Source organism: Vicia villosa, unplaced genomic scaffold (genome assembly GCF_029867415.1).
Source record: "Vicia villosa cultivar HV-30 ecotype Madison, WI unplaced genomic scaffold, Vvil1.0 ctg.000436F_1_1, whole genome shotgun sequence".
Taxonomy (NCBI): Eukaryota; Viridiplantae; Streptophyta; class Magnoliopsida; order Fabales; family Fabaceae; genus Vicia; species Vicia villosa.
Genome location: NW_026705207.1, coordinates 804,382 through 828,137, shown reverse-complemented (window position 1 = coordinate 828,137; position 23,756 = coordinate 804,382). Strand labels below are relative to the sequence as shown.

General features: G+C 37.0%; 1 pseudogene; it reads right to left on the bottom strand.

Annotated features, from left to right (window-relative positions):
• Positions 1-594: 594 nt before the first annotated feature.
• LOC131628240 (putative pectate lyase 17) lies at positions 595-23,309 on the bottom strand (annotated as a pseudogene).
• Between the last annotated feature and the right edge of the window lie 447 nt (positions 23,310-23,756).

Here is a 23,756-nt window from a genome sequence, read left to right as displayed (position 1 = left end):
TAATTATTAATTAAATGCAAATAATTAGTTGGATACTATAACAATAATTAAATGTAAACATATAACATCTTGGAACTTTCAACCTAGTGGTCAGGCGCTGCACATTGAATTGGAAGGGAGAGGCGCTGCACATTGAATTGGAAGGGAGTGGGTTCACCTCCCACCTCAAACAAATTTTTATCATGTTTTCTTATTTTAACCTTATATTAACCAAAAATAAAAATAATATAAAATACATGTGGCATTAAAATTAACAAATAAATAAATTAAAAAGCCACCTGGGCATCCACGTCATTAGAAAAAAAAAAAAACATGCCACATCAGCTTTTTTGCTGACTGGATGTGATGAAGGTAAAAAATGAGAGAATTTTGAAATGTTAGGAAAATTCTTGCAACTTTTTTTTTGCAGAGGTTTTTCAAATGACCCCTATATGGCAGGGGGGAAAATAGGTATTAACCCTTACAAAAATCAATAATATAAGTCTGTGATACAATGGAGTTTCCACATTATAGTTATAGAATCATCCTTTTTGGTTTCAATTCCATACTAGTGATGCACACTTTGTTTCAAAATCACTATTCTATTTTTTTTGTTCAACATATAGAGGTCCTGCTACATTGAAATGCACCTGATGACTGTGTCAATGATCTAACTGATTTGACATCAGTAACTTTAAAACTTTGTTCTTTGCTATAATACGACTTTGGCAGACGTCCTCCTTTTGTTATTGTAAAGGAGGCCCTATTTTCAAATGCATCTCCTACTGAATGAAATTCTCATTTGTCCTCATTTGTAAGACCGGTTTTTCTCCATGTTACCTACACACATTATATAATTAATGGAATGTTTGGTAAAAACATATCAAAAACATTTTAGGAAAAGAAAATAATTTTATTTTATAAACGTTGATATTTGAACTCAATTTATTAAATTTAATTACCTCTTTACTCCTAACTTTCGGTGCTATGAAAAGGTTAGCTTCACTTTTTAGGCTAGGCCCCATGTTTCCACCGATGGCATATTGTATCTGAAGGATAGAAAAACTCTTGGAAAGGGGGGGTTTGAATAGGTGTAACTTTAAAAACTCTTAAGATAAAAACAATGAACACAATATTTTTATCCTGGTTCGTTGTTAACGAAACTACTCCAGTCCACCCCCTTAGAGTGATTTACCTCAACTGAGGATTTAATCCACTAATCAATCTTGATTACAATGGTTATCCACTTAGAAACACTTTGAGTCTTCTAGAGTATACTGATCACACCTTGATCACTCTAGGAAATCACCACTTAGAAACTTCTAAGTCTTCTAGAGTCTACTAATCTCACTGATCACTCTAGGAACCTTTTACAAATCGATGTAAAATAAATGTTTACAAGAGTATGAATTTGCTTCTTAGAAAGCTATAATCACAACTGTGATATTTCTCTTAAGTTCTGAGATTAACACTCACTAAATATTACAATAGATTGTGAGGTTGAAGATGAAGTTCGTGTGTTTTGATTTCAACAACGTTTCAGTATGTTTGCAAAAAATTCGTTACTGCTTCTGATCAGAACTTCACTCTATATAGGCGTTTGAGAAGATGACCGTTGGAATGCATTTAATGCATTGCGTGACTGGACAACTTTGCATGTAATGTTTTCACTGTTTTGTCAACTACCTCGAGCCATGCTTTTCTCTTCTTTTACTGACTTTGCCTTTTGTATCTTCTAACGTTCCTTTTGTCAGTCAGAGATTAGACTTCATAGCCTGTCATCTAGTACTAACTTCTGATCTCAAATTTTGTGAATACAACGTTTGAATAATCAGAATCAGAGTTACAACTTGGTGCAAAACATCTTCTTGTCTTCTGACTTTGAAGTGCTTTAGCGTGATACCATAAGAGCTTCAGTGCTTCTGCTTCTGATCTCAAGTTCTTCTGATGCTTCATAGACCATGTTCTGATTCTGCTTGATCATCTTCTGATGTCTTGTGAGAGCATGTTCTGATGTTGCAATCCTGAACCTTCTGAGTTAGTGCTTCTTAGCGCTGAATTGTGCATACTCCTTATATATTTCCTGAAATGGAAAATGCATAGGATTAGAGTACCACATTGTATTATACAAAATTCATATACATTGTTATCATCAAAACAAGAATATTGATCAGAACAAATCTTGTTCTAACAATCTCCCCCTTTTTGATGATGACAAAAACATATATAATTGATATGAAATTGCAATCAGAATATCAGATGACAAAAGACAATTTCACAGATATAGCATAATCATATAATCAGAGTTTGTGAATATGTCTCCCCCTGAGATTAACAATCCCCCCTGAAATAAATACTAGAAGAATTTATAAATAAAAGACTTCCCTGAGTATTTTTCATTTCAACAGAGACTTTCACTTCGCCCAGAACTTCAGAATATTCATAGCTTCTGCTTCTTGCTTCCATGGGACAACTTCAGAGCTTTGAATTTCTTCTTAGTTGTCATAGCATGCTTGATTGAATCAGAACATTCTTGAATATATCAGAGCATATTTACATCCTGAAATGTTTCAGAAACATACTAGACAAAAAAATATCAGAACATGAATGTATCAGAGCATTCTTGATAATTATCATGTATCAGAGCATTCTTAATGAATAGCATTCATCAGAGCATATAAGATGAAGAAAATGTATCGGAGCATATTCTCAATCAAGAACATCAGAGCATTCTACGAATGACTATCAAAACATTCTTCTTCTTGCTTCTGATCTTGAAGCTGTTAGAACAAGATTTGTTCTGATCAATATTCTTAGTTTTGATGATAACAAGGATATGAATTTTGTGTGAGATAATGTGGTACTCTAATACATTGCAATTTCCCTTTCAGGAAATATATAAAAAGTATGCACAAATCAGCGCTCAGAAGCTTTGTCTCAGAAGGTTCAGCATGCAACATTAGAACATGGTCTGGCAAGACATCAGAAGATGGTCAAGGCAGAATCAGAACATGGGTCTATGGAAGCATCAGAAGAACTTGAGATCAGAAGCAGAAGCACTGAAGTTCTCATGGTATCACGCTCAGAAGCACTTCAAGGTCAGAAGACAAGAAGATGCTATGCACCAAGCTGTTTGACTCTGATGATATTCAAACGTTGTATACACAAACATCAGATCAGAAGAAAGTACAGGTGGCAGGCTACGCTGACTGACAAAAGGAACGTTGGAAGCTATTAAAGGCAACGTCAGTAGACACAGCGTGAACAAGGCTCGAGGTAGTTGACAAAAGCCTGAAACATTAAATGCAATGCTGTACGGAATACGCAAAGCATTAAATGCTCCCAACGGTCATCTTCTCAAGTGCCTATAAATATGAAGTTCTGATGAGAAGCAAAAAAAACGATTCTAAAAAGAACTTATTCTGAAAAACTTGCTGAAATGCTGTTCAAATCAAAGCTCAGAAACTTCATCTTCATCAAAGCTCACTACATTGCTGTTGTAATATATTAGTGAGATTAAGCTTAAACGTTAAGAGAAATATCACTGTTGTGATTATAGCTTTTCAGAAGCATTTGTAATACTCTTAGAATTGATTACATTAAGTTGTAAGTAACTAGAGTGATCAAGTGTTCATCAGGATACTCTAGGAAGTCTTAGCTTGTGTCTAAGCAGTTGTAATTAGAGTGATCACGTGGTGGTCAGGATACTCTAAGAAAGTCTTAGCTTGTGTCTAAGCATTTGTTCCTAGAGTGATCAGGTTGTGATCAGGATACTCTAGAAGACTTAGTCGTGGGCTAAGTGGAAAACCATTGTAATCTATTGTGATTAGTGGATTAAATCCTCAGGTGAGGTAAATCACTCCGTGGGGGTGGACTGGAGTAGTTTAGTTAACAACGAACCAGGATAAAAATAACTGTGCAAATTGTTTTTATCGTTCAAGTTTTTAGACTACACTTATTCAAACCCCCCCTTTCTAAGTGTTTTTCTATCCTTCAATTGGCATCAGAGCGCCGGTTCTAAGGTGCAAGCACTTAACCGTGTTTAGAAAAGATTCAGGAAGAGAAAAACGCTTCAGTAAAAGATGGATGGTGAAATTCCAACAGATCCACCTGCATCTACATCTGGCTCTGCTGAGCAATACAATGGTAACAATGGTTATACTAGACCACCAGTATTTGATGGTGAACACTTTGAATACTGGAAAGATAAACTGGAAAGTTATTTTCTTGGTCTAGATGGTGAATTATGGGATCTTCTGATGGATGGTTACAAACATCCAGTGAAAGCCAGTGGCGTAAGGCTTATAAGGCAAGAAATGGATGATGATCAAAAGAAGCTTTCCAAGAATCATCATAAATGTAGGACTGTTTTGCTGAATGCTATCTCTCATGCTGAGTATGAGAAGATATCTAATAGGGAAACTGCCCATGATATATATGAGTCATTGAAAATGACCCATGAGGGAAATTCTCAAGTCAAGGAGACTAAAGCTCTTGCTCTAATCCAGAAATATGAAGCCTTCAAGATGGAGGATGATGAAGATATTGAGAAGATATTCTCAAGATTTCAAACTCTAACTGTTGGATTGAGAGTTCTGGATAAAGGCTACACCAAGGCTGATCATGTAAAGAAGATCATCAGGAGCTTACCCAGAAGATGGGGTCCAATGGTGACTGCATTCAAGATTGCCAAGAATCTGAATGAAGTTTCGTTGGAAGAGCTTATCAGTGCCTTGAGAAGCCATGAAATCGAGCTGGATGCAAACGAGCCTCAGAAGAAAGGTAAGTCTATTGCATTAAAATCTAATGTTAAAAAATGCACTAACGCTTTTCAGGCTAGAGAAAAAGATCCTGAAGAATCAGAATCTGAAGAAGAAGATGAACTGTCCATGATCTCCAGAAGGGTAAACCAACTCTGGAAGAGCAAGCAAAGGAAGTTCAGAGGCTTCAGAAGTTCAAAGAGATTTGAACGAGGAGAATCTTCTTGTGACAGAAGATCTGACAAGAAGAAGGCTGTCTGCTATGAGTGCAATGAGCCTGGACATTACAAGAACGAGTGTCCAAAACTTCAGAAGGAGAATCCCAAGAAGAAGTTTCATAAGAAGAAAGGTCTTATGGCAACATGGGATGATTCTGAATCAGAATCAGAATCAGACTCTGAAGGAGAGCAGGCCAACTTCGCGCTGATGGCTACAGAAGATGATGGATCAGAATCTACATCAGAATCAGATTCTGAAGAGGTATTTTCTGAACTATCTAGAGAAGAGTTAGTTTCCAGTTTAATAGAACTTCTGGAACTCAAGGCTCATCTTAGTATCAAATACAAAAAGCTGAAAAAGCAGTTTGAATTTGAAACTAAGAAGCTGGAATTGGAAAATTTTAAACTGAAGGAAAAAGTTTTAAATCTATCCAAAGATAGTGGATCTCCTTCTGAAACTGAAAAATCCATTCCTAGCATGAATCATATTCTGAAAGAATATGACTCGAGCTTCAGAAAGTTCTTATCTAGAAGTATTGGCAGGAGTCATTTTGCTTCTATGATATATGGTGTTTCTGGAAACAGAAGGTTTGGTTTTGGCTATGAAGGTGATACCTCACATAAATTTGAACCTGTTGATGATCTGAAAATCACATACAAGCCATTGTATGATCAGTTCAAATATGGCCATGCACATGATATTAGGCTCACTTCACATGCACAGAAGTTTAACACTATTCACACCAAGAAGCATGTGACACATCCTAAGAAATATCATGCTGACAAACCTAAAGAATATCATACTGTTCCTCCTGTTAAATATTTTGCTAAACCCAAGTTCAATCAGAACTTGAGGAGAACAAACAAGAAAGGACCCAAGAAATTGTGGGTACCTAAGGAGAAGATAATTTCTGTTGCAGATATCCTTGGCTGCAAAGAAGGAAAAGCACAACATGTCATGGTACCTGGACTCTGGATGCTCGCGACACATGACGGGAAGAAGGTCTACATTCCAAGACCTGGTGCTTAAACCAGGTGGAGAAGTTAAGTTTGGAGGAGATCAGAAGGGAAAGATCATTGGCTCTGGAACCATAAGTCTTGGTAACTCTCCTTCCATAACTAATGTACTTCTTGTAGAAGGATTAACGCATAACTTATTGTCCATAAGTCAATTAAGTGACAATGGTTATGACATAATCTTCAATCAAAAGTCTTGCAAGGCTGTAAGTCAGAAGGATGGCTCAATCCTATTTACAGGCAAGAGAAAGAACAACATTTATAAGATTGATCTTTCTAATCTTGAGAAGCAGAAGGTGACTTGTCTTATGTCTGTTTCTGAGGAGCAATGGGTCTGGCACAGAAGATTAGGACATGCTAGTTTGAGAAAGATTTCTCAGATTAACAAACTAAATCTTGTCAGAGGACTCCCTAATCTGAAATACAAATCAGATGCTCTTTGTGAAGCATGTCAGAAGGGCAAGTTCTCCAGACCTGCATTCAAGTCTAAGAATGTTGTTTCTTCCTCAAGGCCGTTAGAACTCTTGCACATTGATCTGTTTGGCCCAGTCAAAACAGCATCTGTCAGAGGGAAGAAATATGGATTAGTCATCGTTGATGATTATAGCCGCTGGACATGGGTAAAGTTCTTAAAACACAAGGATGAGTCTCATTCAGTATTCTTTGAATTCTGCACTCAGATCCAATCTGAGAAGGAGTGCAAGATCATAAAGGTCAGAAGTGATCATGGTGGTGAATTTGAGAACAAATTCTTTGAGGAGTTCTTCAAAGAAAATGGTATTTCCCATGATTTCTCTTGTCCTAGAACTCCACAACAAAATGGAGTTGTAGAGCGAAAAAATAGGACTCTACAAGAAATGGCCAGAACCATGATCAATGAAACCAATATGGCTAAGCATTTCTGGGCAGAAACAATAAACACTGCGTGTTATATTCAGAATAGAATCTCTATCAGACCTATTCTAAATAAGACTCTTTATGAATTGTGGAAGAACAGAAAGCCCAACATTTCATATTTCCATCCTTTTGGATGTTTATGTTTTATTCTGAATACTAAAGATCATCTTGGTAAGTTTGATTCTAAAGCACAAAAGTGTTTCCTTCTTGGATATTCTGAACGCTCTAAAGGCTACAGAGTATACAATACTGAAACATTGATTGTAGAAGAATCAATCAATATCAGGTTTGATGATAAGCTTGGTCTTGAAAAACCAAAGCAGTTTGAGAATTTTGCAGATTTTGATATTGATATATCAGAAGCAGTGATCAGAATCAGAAGGCGTAAACTCTATTAAAAAATTTACAGCTGTCATCTATTATCTGATGGTGAACACGTGTATGTACGGTTAGTAAAAAGCGTGCAGTTGAAAAGACGCCGATCTAGGTAACTGTGTTAAATCATTTCATTTACCGTGTTCTCTCTCCTAATGTCATTTCTCATTAAATGCATAATGATTTTGTTATTTTCAAATCATTTAAATAACCCGCTTCACCTTCATTCCTTCTTTCTCTCTCTCTCTCTCTCTCTCTCTCTCTCTCTCTCTCTCTCTCTTTTGCATCCCTTTTCGTTGCATCTGTTTTTCAAACCCTAGTTTTTGATTTGATCTCAAAGCATAATCATCATGAACTCATCTTCATGTTCATCAAATTCTAAAGAAAGACTCACTTCTACACAAATCCTTCTACGCAAATATGAGTATGCTCAATTAAAAACATGCTTAATACCCACGGAAGAACTGGAAGTTCTTTGTGAATCTGCTGTGGACATCAACAACCTAAAAGCAAATGGCTTTAAGTGTGATGCAAGAGTCTTTGAGCAAGGATGGTCTAAATATCTTGATAGATTGGTTGGTCCAATTTATCCTGAACTTGTGAAAGATTTCTGGGTACATGCAACGGTTACTCCAACTGCCATCATTTCATTCGTGCTAGGGCATGAAGTGGTTATCACTAAAAAGCTCATCAGGAAGCTGTACAATCTGAATGATGAAGAAGGTTGGTCTGGTCTTCAACATGCAACAGTTGACTGGTCTAAAGTTGAAAAACAAATCTCTCTGGCTTTTGGAATTGATTCTCATAACACGGGCACCTTAAGGCCATTTTATAAAGTATGGGCTGAGATTATTCTGGGTTCCCTTCACCATAGAAAGAGGATGCTCTCCTCCTCCTACATCAGTCCGGATCACAAGTATACTCTTTTCTGCATTGGCAAAAAGACTGAGATTAACATCTCTCATATTCTGTTTGAGAATCTGAAGACTTCTATCTTTGAGTCAAGAGAAGATGAAAGGGCGAAGTACCCTCATATTCCAAGAACGACTATTCCGTTCGGAAGAATGTTTTCAGACATTCTGATTGAAAGCAAAGTGCTGGACTCCATCAGAAAACTCAATGCATCTCATTTTCTTGGAGTAGCTCAAGGTCCCATCTTCAATGGTGTTGATTTGTTCAGACTGGAACTTATTAAGAATGTACCTTTTGTGTGCACAAGTTTTCCTGACATTCTGTCAAGAAGAGTTGCTGTTGAAGGATTCGTCTCCTTGTTTCATAAAGAACTGCATCAGGTTGTTAAGCTTTACCTGGAAGATTGTGTTAGGAAGCAATCAGATATTGATCCTGCTTGGATCCGTGGTAGAGTACTTCCGTCCAAAGCTGATCTTCTGAAGAAGGATCAGAAGGAACAAAAGGCTAGGCTAAAAAGAAAGGCCCGAGAAGATGAGGTTATGAAAGCCAAGAAGTTGAGGGTCACCTATGATCCTGACAAGGTGGACTCTGAAGAACGAAGGGAGAAAAGGATCAGAGACTCCTTTCACAGAACCAGATCTTCACATACTTCTTCTGAACACGTCTCCAGGAAAGTTTTTACTCCACCTCCTTCTGTCCCTAAACCATCTCTCCAATCACCTCCATCTGAACCAAAAGTAAACTTCACTTTACCAAATCCTTCTCCATCATCTTTTTCCTCTCCCATTCTAAACCCCACACCTCTAAGTATTCTTCCCCCAACTCCTTCTGATAAATCTTTCTCACCAATTCCCTTTACAAATACTCCATCCTCTTCTCAATCTATCCTTTCTGATATCCCATCCTCATCAATCATTCTCTCAGATATCCCCTCTTCCTCATCTACCGCACCTCCACCTTCTATATCCCATCCCTTACCTACCAGAAAATCCAAACCCTACTGTCTTCTCTACCCTGACTACAAATTCACCTTCAATCCTCCTGAACCTGAACCCTATACCTACTTGGAACTATTCAGACATGAGGTGATTAGCAGTCTAGACCTTCTGAAGGATGCCTTTCTAAATGGTCTGGATGATGTTTCTACAAGAAATCTTTGGAAAAGCTTTCGCAAGGATTTTCAAGTAGAAGCAATAGGAGTACAGAAAAGACTAGTGGCTGCTGCCTCTGGTTACCCTGGTTACCTTCTGGAGGGTGATAATGGTATATACTACCATCCTCTCAGAAATTGTGTTGCTGCTGAGGAGAATCAGTTTGTGGATGAATTGGAAGAAGTAAGACTTGCTGCTGCAATGGAAGCTAACCCTTGCAGGGAAATTGTGGTCTGGAGACCTCAATATCCTGTTCTGCTCGGAGACTTCAAGACTCTCTTTGACTTTCTGAGGGAAAACCCTTCTAAGAAAGACCCAAGCTTGGTCATTCCAGAAGTTGTTGACCCACCAGAGGTTGAAGGTCCTTCTGCCCCTAGGAATCTAGCTGCCATTCTTCAGACACTTGAGAATGGAGATTTTGAGATTCCGGCTGCAGAATATGAAGATGCTTCTATGCAAGAAGCAGATGTAGAAGATCATGTTGTTGAATCAGTTCCTGTTGAGGAAATCCCTGAAAATGATCTATCAATAGAAGCTACAAATCACAATGCCATCCCGTTGGATAGAAGCTGTGAAGCTTCTTCTGATGAACCTTCCCGTCTTGCAAGGACTCTGGAAGTTCTTCAGAAGAACCAGGATGAGCAAAGCTCAGTCAATGCTGAGTTTAGAGCTTTCATGGAGAGGCAGAATGAGCACAACAATGGGGTTCAATATATGCTGGCCAAGATCTTGTCGAAGCTATGGTCATCTTAGATTGAGTCTTAGTTGTTTTGTTTTTGCTTTTGCTGCATCTCTTTTGTGCATCTTCTCTTGCTTATCCTCTTGTACTTCTGTACTTCTGTCTTCTTGAGCCTAAATGAAGATTATCTTTTTCTTCCATCTGTTTCCTTTTGTTTTTCATCTGAATCTTTTATGTTTTTGATGTTATGACAAAAAGGGGGAGAAAATATATGATAAATGATCTGATTAATATTATCAGTTACCGGGTAAAAAGGCCCCACATTACTAACAGAACTTGCAAAGTTCTATGCTTTAAGTTGTGTTGTTGCAGGAATTGAAGATTCAAGATCAACATTAGAAGCAACAAGATGAATCAAGTTCTTGGATTCATGAAGCAAGCTGAGTGCTATGAAGCTTCAGAATCAGAATCAGAAGGAAGAATGTTCAGATATTCTGATGATAGAATATGATCTGAAACATTATGTCTATTTGTTCTGATACATTCCATATGGCTCTGATACATATTATGTGTTCTGAAACATATTATATGTTTTTGACTCATTCATGCTGACTTTTGTCGTTTAGTTTTGTTCTGTAACATTTCAGGATGTAGAGATGCTCTGATGATGCTCTGGTACATTCAACAATGTTCTGATACAATCTAGCATGAAGTGATGAAAGAAGAAATTCAAGCTCTAAAGCTGTCCAAATGGAAGCAAGAATCAGAAGCTGTGGATGTTCTGAAGATCTAAAGAAATTCAAGTTCTGAAGCTGTCAGATGGAAGCAGAAGTCAGAAGCTGTGAATGTTCTGAAGATCAAAGAAATTCAAGTTCTGAAGCTGTCCAGATGGAAGCAGGAATCAGAAGCTGTGAATGTTCTGAAGATCAAAGAAATTCAAGTTCTGAAGCTGTCCAAATGGAAGCAGGAATCAGAAGCTGTGAATGTTCTAAAGATCAAGCACTGTGAACGTCTCAACTGAAATACTCAGGGAAGTCTTTTATTTATAAAATTCTTCTAGTATTAATTTCAGGGGGAGATTATTCATCTCAGGGGGAGATTGTTAATCTCAGGGGGAGACACATTCACATGCTTATGCTATAGCTGTGTAATTTGTCTTTAGCCGTCTGCTCTTTCTGATCGCAAATTCATATCATTTATATATGTTTTTGTCATCATCAAAAAGGGGGAGATTGTTAGAACAAGATTTGTTCTGATCAATATTCTTAGTTTTGATGATAACAAGGATATGAATTTTGTGTGAGATAACGTGGTACTCTAATACATTGCAATTTCCGTTTCAGGAAATATATAAAGAGTATGCACAAATCAGCGCTCAGAAGCTTTGTCTCAGAAGGTTCAGCATGCAACATCAGAACATGGTCTGGCAAGACATCAGAAGATGGTCAAGGCAGAATCAGAACATGGGTCTATGGAAGCATCAGAAGAACTTGAGATCAGAAGCAGAAGCACTGAAGTTCTCATGGTATCACGCTCAGAAGCACTTCAAGGTCAGAAGACAAGAAGATGCTATGCACCAAGCTGTTTGACTCTGATGATATTCAAATGTTGTATACACAAACATCAGATCAGAAGAAAGTACAGGTGGCATGCTACGCTGACTGACAAAAGGAACGTTGGAAGCTATTAAAGGCAACGTCAGTAGACACAGCGTGAACAAGGCTCGAGGTAGTTGACAAAAGCGTGAAACATTAAATGCAATGTTGTACGGAATACGCAAAGCATTAAATGCTCCCAACGGTCATCTTCTCAAGTGCCTATAAATATGAAGTTCTGATGAGAAGAAAAAAAAACGATTCTAAAAAGAACTTATTCTGAAAAACTTGCTGAAACGCTGTTCAAATCAAAGCTCAGAAACTTCATCTTCATCAAAGCTCACTACATTGCTGTTGTAATATATTAGTGAGATTAAGCTTAAACGTTAAGAGAAATATCACTGTTGTGATTATAGCTTTTCAGAAGCATTTGTAATACTCTTAGAATTGATTACATTAAGTTGTAAGTAACTAGAGTGATCAAGTGTTGATCAGGATACTCTAGGAAGTCTTAGTTTGTGTCTAAGCAGTTGTAATTAGAGTGATCACGTGGTGGTCAGGATACTCTAAGAAAGTCTTAGCTTGTGTCTAAGCATTTGTTCCTAGAGTGATCAGGTTGTGATCAGGATACTCTAGAAGACTTAGTCGTGGGCTAAGTGGAAAACCATTGTAATCTGTTGCGATTAGTGGATTAAATCCTCAGGTGAGGTAAATCACTCCGTGGGGGTGGACTGGAGTAGTTTAGTTAACAACGAACCAGGATAAAAATAACTGTGCCAATTGTTTTTATCGTTCAAGTTTTTAGACTACACTTATTCAACCCCCCCCCCCCCTTTCTAAGTGTTTTTCTATCCTTCAGAAGCTTCACAGCACTAAGCTTGCTTCAATTTTTCAGGAGCATGCTTCTTTATAGAATTGCCTTTCCTCGTGTATTTGCTTCTCATGTTTAGCTTTTTCAGAATATCTTCAATCCTGCAAAAAAATCTCAAAGACATAGAGTTTGCAAATAATGTTAGGAATGTTGAGACTTAATCCCAGCAACTGATATAATAAATGAAATCAATTATCATGTTTCTCCCCCTTTTTGTCATAACATCAAAAAGCATATAAAATATTCAGATGATAAAACGACATAATAAAGTGAAGAAGATAATATTTTATTGATTAACAACATATATCAGGAGTATACAAGAGGAATATAAGCAGATGTAAGAAACAAATGCAAGAAACAAGAAAACAGCTAAGACCAACACACACTACGACTAGCCTAGCTTAGAAGTTATCTTGGCCAGAAGGTTTTGAATCTCAGCAGTGCTTTTTGTCTGCATCTTTATAAAAGATCTGAACTCATTGTGAGTTTCTTATGCTTGTCCAGACGAGAAGCAAGATCAGCTTGATTCTGTTGAAGAGCCTTCATGGTGTTCATCAGAACAGAAGGTCCAACAGAAGAAGCATCAAAGCTATTGTCCAGAAAAGGAGTCTCAGCAGCAGCATCGACCATGAGAACATCAACTTGATTTTCCTTAAGAGGAGATTTCATAGCAGGATGATTCTCTATAGCTTGTTTCTCAACATCAGCTTCTGCTTATGAAGCATCTTCAGCAAACACAGGAGAAGGGATTTTAGAATCTGAATTCTCTAGAGCTAGAAGAATTGCAGCCAAGTTCTGAGGAGGTGTAGGAGCAGCAGGTTCTGAAGGATATTCAACTTCTTGATATACCATATTTGGTGCCTTAGCAGAGGGATTCTCCCTTAGCCAGTTGAATAAGAACTGAAAGTCTCCAGTTAGAACATGGAGTTGAGGCTTCCACACAACCATAGCAAGTGGATGCACTTCCTCGAGCTCATCAACGAATTCCTTCTCTTCAAGAGAATTCCTGTTCCTGATGGGGTAGAAATAGCAGTATTCATAATCCCTTAGGAACTCACAAGGGCCAGGAGCTTCAGCTTCACACTTCTTCTGAAGCTTCAGAAGGTCAGAATTGATCTCCCTTCTGAAAGATTTCCAGAGACCTCTTGTAGCAGCATAATCCGTCCTGGAATTATGTGCAATCTTCAAGGCTTCTAGTCCTGTTTGCACCTTTTGTTTCAGAAATTCAAAACTTACACCAACAGATAGTTCAAGGTTAGGGGTTTTGAATTGGGTGGAAGAGGAATTTGGATACAGAATGAAGTAGGGTTCAGGTTCTCTATCAAGAGAAAGCAATGATTCTGCTTCATCCTCAGATTCTAGGTTGACAAAGTCAGGGTCAGGACGAGGTTTGGGAGTAAAGTTGCAGGCACGGAATAATGCATGTAAAGAATCAGAATTTGGAGATTCTGATGCATTTGCATTGTTGGGAACAAGGGAGGTAACAGGTTCATGGTTTGAATGAGGAGGAGGTTAAGAGGTGGAGATATTTGTGTGAGGGGGAAAGAGGGTTTGAAGGGGTAGAACATCAAGAATAGGTTCAACAAAGGTATGGTCAGAAGCAAGAGTGGTTTTGGGTGAGGAAGGAGGGGTGAGAACTTTGGTGGTTGAAGGTGATTTGGCTGAGGCTTTTTCTGGTTGAATTTCTAGTTGATAGGTTTTTTGAACTTCTGTTGGTACAGTCTTAACAATCGGAACAGAACCAGGTTCAGAAATAGACACACCTTTAGATTTCTTGGTAGGCCTTTTAGAATCAGCTTCAACTTCTTTCCTCTTCTTCTGAATCTCATCCTTCTTTCCTGCAGAAATTTCTTTCTTCCTTGCTTCTTCTTTATTTTCCTCTTCATGTTTCTCCTTTTCAGCTTCAGCAGCCTTCTTTTTCTTCTTCTTCTTATCTTTCTTTTTCTTCTTCTTCTCTACGTCCTTCTCATCATCCTTCTTCTTTCTTTTCTTTTCAACAATCTTCTCTTCTTTGTTATTCTCCTTTTCAACTACAGCTTCTATTTTCTCTTCATCAGCTTTCTCTTCACTTCTCTTCTCCTCACTGACAGAAGGAAAGTCTAGCTTTTTCTTGGTTCTTCTTTCTTTATGGGTAGCAACTTCTAGAAATACTTCTATCTCACCATCCTTGGTAGACGGAAGCTTATGCCTACTTGTCCCAACCTTAGTATCCACAGAACCATCTTGTTTGAGAATATTAAGGTAATGAACCTTAATATCTGGCTGTTCATTAAGAAAGAACAACTCAAACTCAGCAAGAACTGGACCTCTTCTGTTTCTAACATTTGGATCTAGTTTAGGAGCAGGATCAACAGCTTGAATAAGACCCATTTTCTTAAAGTATGACCATTCAAAACACTCCCAATGATTGTATAAGGATCTTTGACTATTCCAGCATTTTCCAACTCTTCAACCATCTTGGTTTGAACCAGAAGATTGGTAATAATCCTCCAAAAAGGAATAACATTTCCTTTCTTCTTCGTTCTGTTCTCATCTCTTGAGTCCTTTACAGCATGCCACATGTGATTGAAAATTATGTAAGAGACATCCATCTTCTTCTTTGTACCAAGGCAGTACATGATGTATTATTGATTGTTGTTGACGAAATCAGAAGAACTGGTTGATTTCCTGTGGTAAAAACAACCTAGAAGAATCTTTGTCCATATCTTGTATATGTTCTTCAGATCCTTCACTCTAGTTGATTTCTTTCCATCAGTAAAGATTTCAGTGTAGACTGCATCCCAATTTGTTCTTAGAGTTGCTTCAGTCTCTCCTTCAGCATTCATCAAATCAAACAACATTCTTAATGTGTTTTCAGTGATGGAAAAAAATCTTCCATGAACAAACGATACAATTGCTTTAGGGATGACAAAAGCATGAACCCAGAACTCCTTCACTAGGTCTGGATATAATGGTCCACATGATTCAAGAAACAAAGACGACCATTTCTGAAAAACCAAGTTGTCTTTGATATGGATTTGATGTTCTTCTAGATTATCAACATCCACCATCAGTTAACATATAACCTCCAACTGATCCCGAGGAATAGAACAAGTGATCATTGGAATGAGTTCTTGTTCTTGTTCTTGTTCTTGTTGTTGAGAAGAAGAACCAACATTTGATGATGAAGAAGCAGCCATTGACACTTTTCTGAGATTTTTGGGTTTATGGTTTTGGAAGAGAGCAAAGAGATTGCAGAAATGCATGCACAAGAGAGAGAATGAATGCGTGGAAAGAGAAAAAGATGTGATGATGGCGGTTTAAATAGACACGGATTTGAAACAATATGCAATGAAATTCTGAGAATGAACAGTTACGAAATGCAGAAAATTAATGAATTTAATGTTGAGTGATGTTAGGGCAAAACGTGATATTTGAAATGATTTGCACAATTACCTAGGGCGGCGTCTCATCAACTGCACGCATGCTTGTCCCTTTAGAGTGAATATGTGTTCATCTTCTGGAAAAGCTGGTGACATCTGTTTTGCTTTAAAAGAGATTCTGAACCAACTTAGACATATGAAACGTTAGCAATAACAAAATCAGAATATCTAACTGACTAACAATCAGAACTTCTTATAAAAGAAAATAAATGATCATTTCAAATCTAGTCCATATATCAGAACTTCTCATCTTCTCATTCTGGGCATAAATCCATACTGATATTCTTCAGAATGAACTTAAACCTATCTTCAGCAAGGGGTTTTGTAAAGATATCAGCCCATTGATGGTCTGTATCAACAAAGTTTAAAGATAGAACACCCTTCTGAACATAGTCCCTAATGAAATGATGTTTAATCTCAATATGTTTAGCTTTGGAATGTAAGATTGGATTCTTAGATAAACATATAGCAGAAGTATTATCACAGAAGATAGGAATGTTACTCTCATATATCTGATAATCTTCTAGCTGCCTCTTCATCCATAGCATATGTATACTACATCCAGCAGCAGCAACATATTCTACTTCTGTTGTAGAGAGGGCAATGGTAGCTTGCTTCTTGCAATACCAGGAGACTGACTTCCAAGAAATTGACAACTTCCAGAAGTACTTTTCCTTTCAATTCTATCTCCAGCGTAATCAGCATCACAAAATCCTACTAAGTTGTATTCTTCAAATCTTCTGTAGACTAAACCAATATTAGTAGTACCTTTCAGATACCTCAAAATTCTCTTAACAGCTGTTAAGCAAGATTCTCTAGGATCTGATTAGAATCTTGCACACAGACAAACATTGAATAAAATATCAGGTCTAGAAGCAGTAAGATATAGAAGAGATCCAATCATACCTCTGTAGAGCTTCTGATCTACCTTCTTACTTACCTCATCCTTACCTAGGACACACGTTGGATGCATAGGAGTTTTTGCTTCTTTGCTTTCTGAAAGATTAAACTTCTTCAGAAGTTCTTTCACGTACTTGGTTTGATGAACATATGTTCCATCAGAAGTTTGATTGATCTGGATCCCAAGGAAGTACTTGAGTTCTCCCATCATGCTCATTTCAAACTCAGCCTGCATAGACTTAGCAAACTCCTTTCCAAGTGTAGCATTAGAGGTTCCAAAGATAATATCATTAACATAAATTTGGCAAATTAAAATATCCTTGTTAAAGGTTTTACAAAAAAGAGTAGTATCCACTTGTCCTCTAGTGAAACCATTATCCAGAAGGAAAGAACTTAATCTTTCATACCAAGCTCTAGGAGCTTGCTTCAGGCCATATAATGATTTCTTTAATTTGAAAACATGTTCTGGAGACTTAGAGTCTTCAAAACCAGGAGGTTGGAAGACATATACTTCCTCATCTATATAACCATTTAAGAAGGCACTCTTAACATCCATCTGATATAGAATGATGTTATGTTGAGTGGCAAAAGAAATTAATAAGCGAATAGATTCTAACCTGGCCACTGGTGCAAAGGTTTCTGTATAGTCTATGCCTTCTTGCTGACTATAGCCCTGAGCAACCAGTCTGGCTTTGTTTCTTACAACTTCTCCTTTTTCGCTTAGCTTGTTTCTGAAGACCCACTTGGTTCTAATGATGTTGAATCCTTTTGGTCTTGGAACAAGATCCCATACGTTATTCCTTGTAAACTGATTGAGTTCTTCTTGCATGGCAATTATCCAGTCAACATCCTCCAAAGCTTGATCAACAGAAGTTGGCTCGATAAGAGATACTAGACCAAATTGACATTCTGCATTGTTCTTAAGGAATGATCTGGTTTTGATAGGATCTTCTTTCTTCCCAAGGATAACATCTTCTGAGTGAGCAGAGGTGAGTCTAGAAGATCTTCTGATAGTTGGCTCTTTAGAAATTTTGAGATTTTCTAATGAAGCAGCAACTTGATCTTCTAACACTTTGCTTCTGGGTTCTTCAGCTTCTGAGTTAGAGACTTCAATATCTACACAATTCTCAAACTGCTTTGGTTTTCAAGACCAAGCTTATCATCAAATCTGATATTGATTGATTCTTCAACAATCAATGTTTCAATATTGTATACTCTGTAGCCTTTTGAGCGTTCAGAATATCCAAGAAGGAAACACTTCTGTGCCTTAGAATCAAACTTACTCAGATGATCTTTAGTGTTCAGAATTTAACATATACATCCAAAAGGATGAGAATAAGAAATATTGGGCTTTCTGTTCTTCCACAATTCATAAGGAGTCTTATTAAGAATAGGTCTTATGGAGATTCTATTCTGAATATAACATGCAGTATTTATTGCTTCTGCCCAAAAATGCTTAGCCATATTGGTCTCGTTGATCATGGTTCTGGCCATTTGTTGTAGAGTCCTATTCTTTCGCTCTACAACTCCATTTTGCTGTGGATTTCTAGGGCAAGAGAAATCATGGGCAATACCATTTTCTTTGAAATAAATCTCAAAGAATCTGTTCTCAAATTCGCCACCATGATCACTTCTGACCTTTATGATTTTACACTCTTTCTCAGATTGGATCTGAGTGCAGAAGTCAAAGAATACTGTATAAGACTCATCCTTGTGTTTCAAGAACTTTAACCATGTCCATCTGCTAGAATCATCTACGATGACTAATCCATATTTCTTCCCTCAGACAGATGCTGTTTTGACTGGGCCAAACAGATCAATGTGCAGAAGTTCTAGCGGCCTAGAGGAAGAAACAACATTCTTATACTTGAATGCAGGTTTGGAAAACTCCCCTTTCTGACATGCTTCGCAAAGAGAATCTGATTTATATTTCAGATTAGGGAGTCCTCTGACCAGATTTAGTTTGTTAATCTGAGAAATCTTTCTCAAACTAGCATGGCCTAATCTTCTGTACCAGACCCATTACTCTTCACTAACAGACATAAGACAGGTTACCTTCCAATTCTTAAGATCTTGAAGATCAATCTTGTAAATGTTGTTCTTTCTCTTGCCTGTAAATAGGATTGAGCCATCCTTCTGACTTACAGCTTTGCAAGACTTTTGATTGAAGATTATGTCATAACCATTGTCACTTAATTGACTTATGGACAATAAGTTATGAGCTAATCCATCTACAAGAAGTACATTAGTTATGGAAGGAGAGTTACCAATACTTATGGTTCCAGAGCCAATTATCTTGCCCTTCTGATTTCCTCCAAACTTGACTTCACCAACGGACTTAACCACCAGGTCTTAGAACATAGACCTTTTTCCCGTCATGTGCCGCGAGCACCCAGAGTCCAGGTACCATGACATGTTTTGCTTTGTCTTCTTTGCTGTCAAGGATATCTGCAACATAAATTATCTTCTCCTTAGGTACCCACATTTTCTTGGGTCCTTTCTTGTTAGTTCTCCTCAAGTTATGATTGAACTTGGGTTTAGCATGATAATTAACAGGAGGTACAACATGATATTCCTTAGTTTGAGCAACATGATATTTTCTATTTTGTGTCACATGCTTCTTTGTGTGTGTAATGTGAAAGCTTTTAGCATGTGAAGTGAGCCTAATATCATGGGAGTGGCCATACTTGAACTGATCATACAATGGCTTGTATGTGATTTTCATATCATCTATAGGTTCAAGTTTGTATGGGGTTTCACCCTCATAACCTATGCCAACTCTCTTGTTTCCACTAACAACATATATCATAGAGGCAAGTTGACTTCTTCCAATACCTCTAGATAAGAACTTCCTGAAACTCAAGTCATATTCTTTAAGAATATTGTTCAAGCTTGGAATAGACTTTTCTGAACCAGAAGATGACTCAACAACTTTGGATAGTTTTAAAACTTTTTCTTTGAGTTCAGAATTTTCTAATTCAAGCTTCTTAGTTTCAGATACAAAGAGCTTTCTCAGCTTTTTGTATTTGGTACTAAGCTTAGCCTTGATTTCAAGAATTTAAGCTAAACTGGAAGCTAGCTCATCTCTAGACAGTTTAGAAAATACCTCTTCTGAGTCAGAGTCTGATTCTGATGTAGATTCTGATTCAGCATCCACAGTAGCCATCAGTGCTATATTAGCTTGCTCATCTTCAGAGTCTGATTCTGATGAATCTGAATCATCCCAAGTTTCCATAAGACCTTTCTTCTTCTGGAACTTCTTGGGTTTCTCCCTCTGAAGCTTTGGACACTCACTCTTGTAATGTCCTGGCTCCTTGCACTCAAAGCACGTGACCTTCTATTTGTCAGATCTTATGAGTCCAGAATATTCTCCTCTTTCAGGCTTTTTAGAACTTCTGAAGTTCTTGAACTTCCTTTGCTTACTCTTCCATAGTTGGTTTACCCTTCTGGAGATCATGGATAATTCATCATCTTCTTCTTCTTCTGATTCCGACTCTTCAGAATCTTCTTCCTCCGCCTGAAAAGCGTTAGTGCATTTTTTATTCAAAGATTTTAAGGCAATAGACTTTCCTTTCTTTTGAGGTTCATTAGCATCCAGCTCTATTTCATGACTCCTCAAGGCACTGATCAGCTCTTCCAAAGACACTTCATTCAGATTCTTTGCAATCTTAAATACAGTCCCCATTGGGCCCCATCTTCTGGGCAAACTTCTGATGATCTTCTTGACGTGATCATCCTTTGTATATCCCTTGTCAAGCACTCTTAATCCAGCAGTTAGAGTTTGAAATCTTGAGAACATTGTTTCAATGTTTACATCATCCTCCATCTTGAAGGCTTCATACGTTTGGATTAATGCAAGAGATTTTGTCTCTTTGACTTGGGCATTTCCTTCGTGAGTCATCTTTAATGATTCAAAGATGTCATGGGCAGTTTCTCTGTTTGATATCTTCTTATATTCAGAATGAGAAATAGCATTCAGCAGAATAGTCCTTGACTTATGATGATTTTTAAATTGTTTCTTTTGATCATCACTCATTTCTTATCTTGACATCTTTGCTCCACTAGCATTTACTGGATGTTTGTAACCATCCACAAGCAAGTCCCAAAAATCACCATCTAGACCAAGAAAGTAACTTTCCAATCTATCTTTCCAGTATTCAAAACTTTCACCATCAAATACTGGTGGTCTAGAATATCCATTTCCATTTCCATTGTTGTGTTGACCATTTGAAGTAGATGTAGAAGTGGATGTAACAATATCAACCATATTGACTTAGTGTTTTTCTCACCCTGAATCATTTTCTAACACGGTTAAGTGCTTGCACCTAGAACCGGTGCTCTGATGCCAATTGAAGGATAGAAAAACACTTAGAAAGGGGGGGGGGGTTTGAATAAGTGTAACTTTAAAAACTCTTAAGATAAAACAATGAACACAATATTTTTATCCTGATTCGTTGTTAACGAAACTACTCCAGTCCACCCCCTTAAAGTGATTTACCTCAACTGAGGATTTAATCCACTAATCAATCTTGATTACAATGATTATCCAATTAGATACACTCTAAGTCTTCTAGAGTATACTGATCACACCTTGATCACTCTAGGAAATCACCACTTAGAAACTTCTAAGTCTTCTAGAGTCTACTGATCTCACTGATCACTCTAGGAACCTTTTACAAATCGATGTAAAATAAATGTTTACAAGAGTATGAATTTGCTTCTTAGAAAGCTATAATCAAACTGTGATATTTCTCTTAAGTTCTAAGCTTAACACTCACTAAATATTACTGTAGATTGTGAGGTTGAAGATGAAGTTCGTGTCTTTTGATTTCAACAGCGTTTCAGTATGTTTGCAAAAAATTCGTTACTGCTTCTGATCAGAACTTCACTGTATATAGGCGTTTGAGAAGATGACCGTTGGAATGCATTTAATGCGTTGCGTGACTGGAAAACTTTGCATTTAATGTTTTCACTGTTTTGTTAACTACCTCGAGCCATGCTTTTCTCTGCTTTTACTGACTTTGCCTTTTGTAGCTTCTAACGTTCCTTTTGTCAGTTAGATATTAGACTTCATAGCCTGTCATCTAGTACTAACTTCTGATCTCAGATTTTGTGAATACAACGTTTGAATAATCAGAATCAGAGTTATAGCTTGGTGCAGAGCATCTTCTTGTCTTCTGACTTTGAAATGCTTTAGCGTGATACCATAAGAACTTCAGTGCTTCTGCTTCTGATCTCAAGTTCTTCTGATGCTTCATAGACCATGTTCTGATTCTGCTTGACCATCTTTTGGTGTCTTGCGAGAGCATGTTCTGATGTTGCAATCCTGAACATTCTGAGTCAGTGCTTCTTAGCGCTGAATTGTGCATACTCCTTATATATTTCCTGAAATGGAAAATGCATAGGATTAGAGTACCACATTGTCTTATACACAATTCATATACATTGTTATCACCAGAACAAGAATATTAATCAGAACAAATCTTGTTCTAACAACATCCAGCCCAAGTAAAGATTGTCGGCTACATGTGCATATCCATGATGAATCCTGCAATTTTATTTTACCAATTAAGATATTCAATATTTCCTAAAAGTTTACATTTGAATATTGTTTAACTTTAAAGTCTTTTGCAAAAAAATATAATCAAATGATCATTTTACCTTGGCATCCGTTGGTTACAATTAGGTCTAAAATGATTGTACACCACGGTAACCTTCATGTTTAAGTCCCTAACATATCCATCATCATGCCCAAGAAGCATAACCTTATCTTGTTCTCTAAACAAATTATTTGAAACAATCACGTCGGTAGAACCTCGTGTGACATCAAGAAGACCATCTTCACAATTATAAAGTGTATTATGATGAATCCAAATTTTTGAAGCGGTGACCAGTGTAATTGCATCTCTATCTACTTGACCTAAATGAATTACCTTTCCATTTGGACCTATCACCATCCCTGGGGCTTGAGCTTTACAATGATGGATTTTAATGTTATGAATGATTATGTTGGTGGCCTAGAAAATATTATAAATTATTTACTAATTATAAAATAAAATCCATAATTAAAAGGCTACAATAAATGAGGAAAATTATGCAAGGAAAAACATAAATTTCATGTTGTGCGCCAATTATAATTTTTTGTGGTAATGTTCTTTTAAAGTTTAATTAATTTCATTAATGATTACCTTGAATATCATCAAGCATGCATTATTAGAAATATGCACGTCGACTCCACGACCATCAATGGTGGTGAAGCTACCAATGAGAAGAGATTTCGGTAGTATAATGTTCATATCTTTTTGGAAGGTGATCCATACTTTGCCTTGAATTAGAGAAGCTCCATATCTCAATGTACTAGGTTTAGGATTTATGGGGCCATCATTTGGGTCGATAACTTTATAATGGATGAGACCCTTACCAATGTTGTTTGTCATCTTTCCAACATAACCCACAGAGCAAATCACAAGTTGTTGTCTATATTTTCTCCATTCAGGATTTGGTCTCCAACATTGATCAATCACGTTCATTTTCAATCCCAATAACTTGGATTTTTGCAAAACAATACTTTGGAGTAAAAAAATATTACAATCACAATGGCTAAGAGAAAATGTTGTAAGACAAAATTCGTACCCTTAAATACCATGATGTAGTACAAATATGCTTAACAAACTTCAAATGATGGTAAAAAAAAGATATGAGATAATGAAATATTTGTTGGTTTATATTGTAGAACTAGAAGTATAAGGAAATGATTAAATATGTAAAAATCATCTTCATTTTGTTATAATTGTTTTGAAAAGCTACGGTTTATTGAGTGTCTCGTCCTAAAAAAAACTTCTTAATAAAAAATAAATAAGAAAATTTAGCAACTTCAAAATCTTAAGCTCAAATTGTGATAGTAATCTAAATCCCGGTAATAAATATAAGCTAAATTATAAAGTTTGAGGTACTACAACAATATTTTTAAGTACACTAGA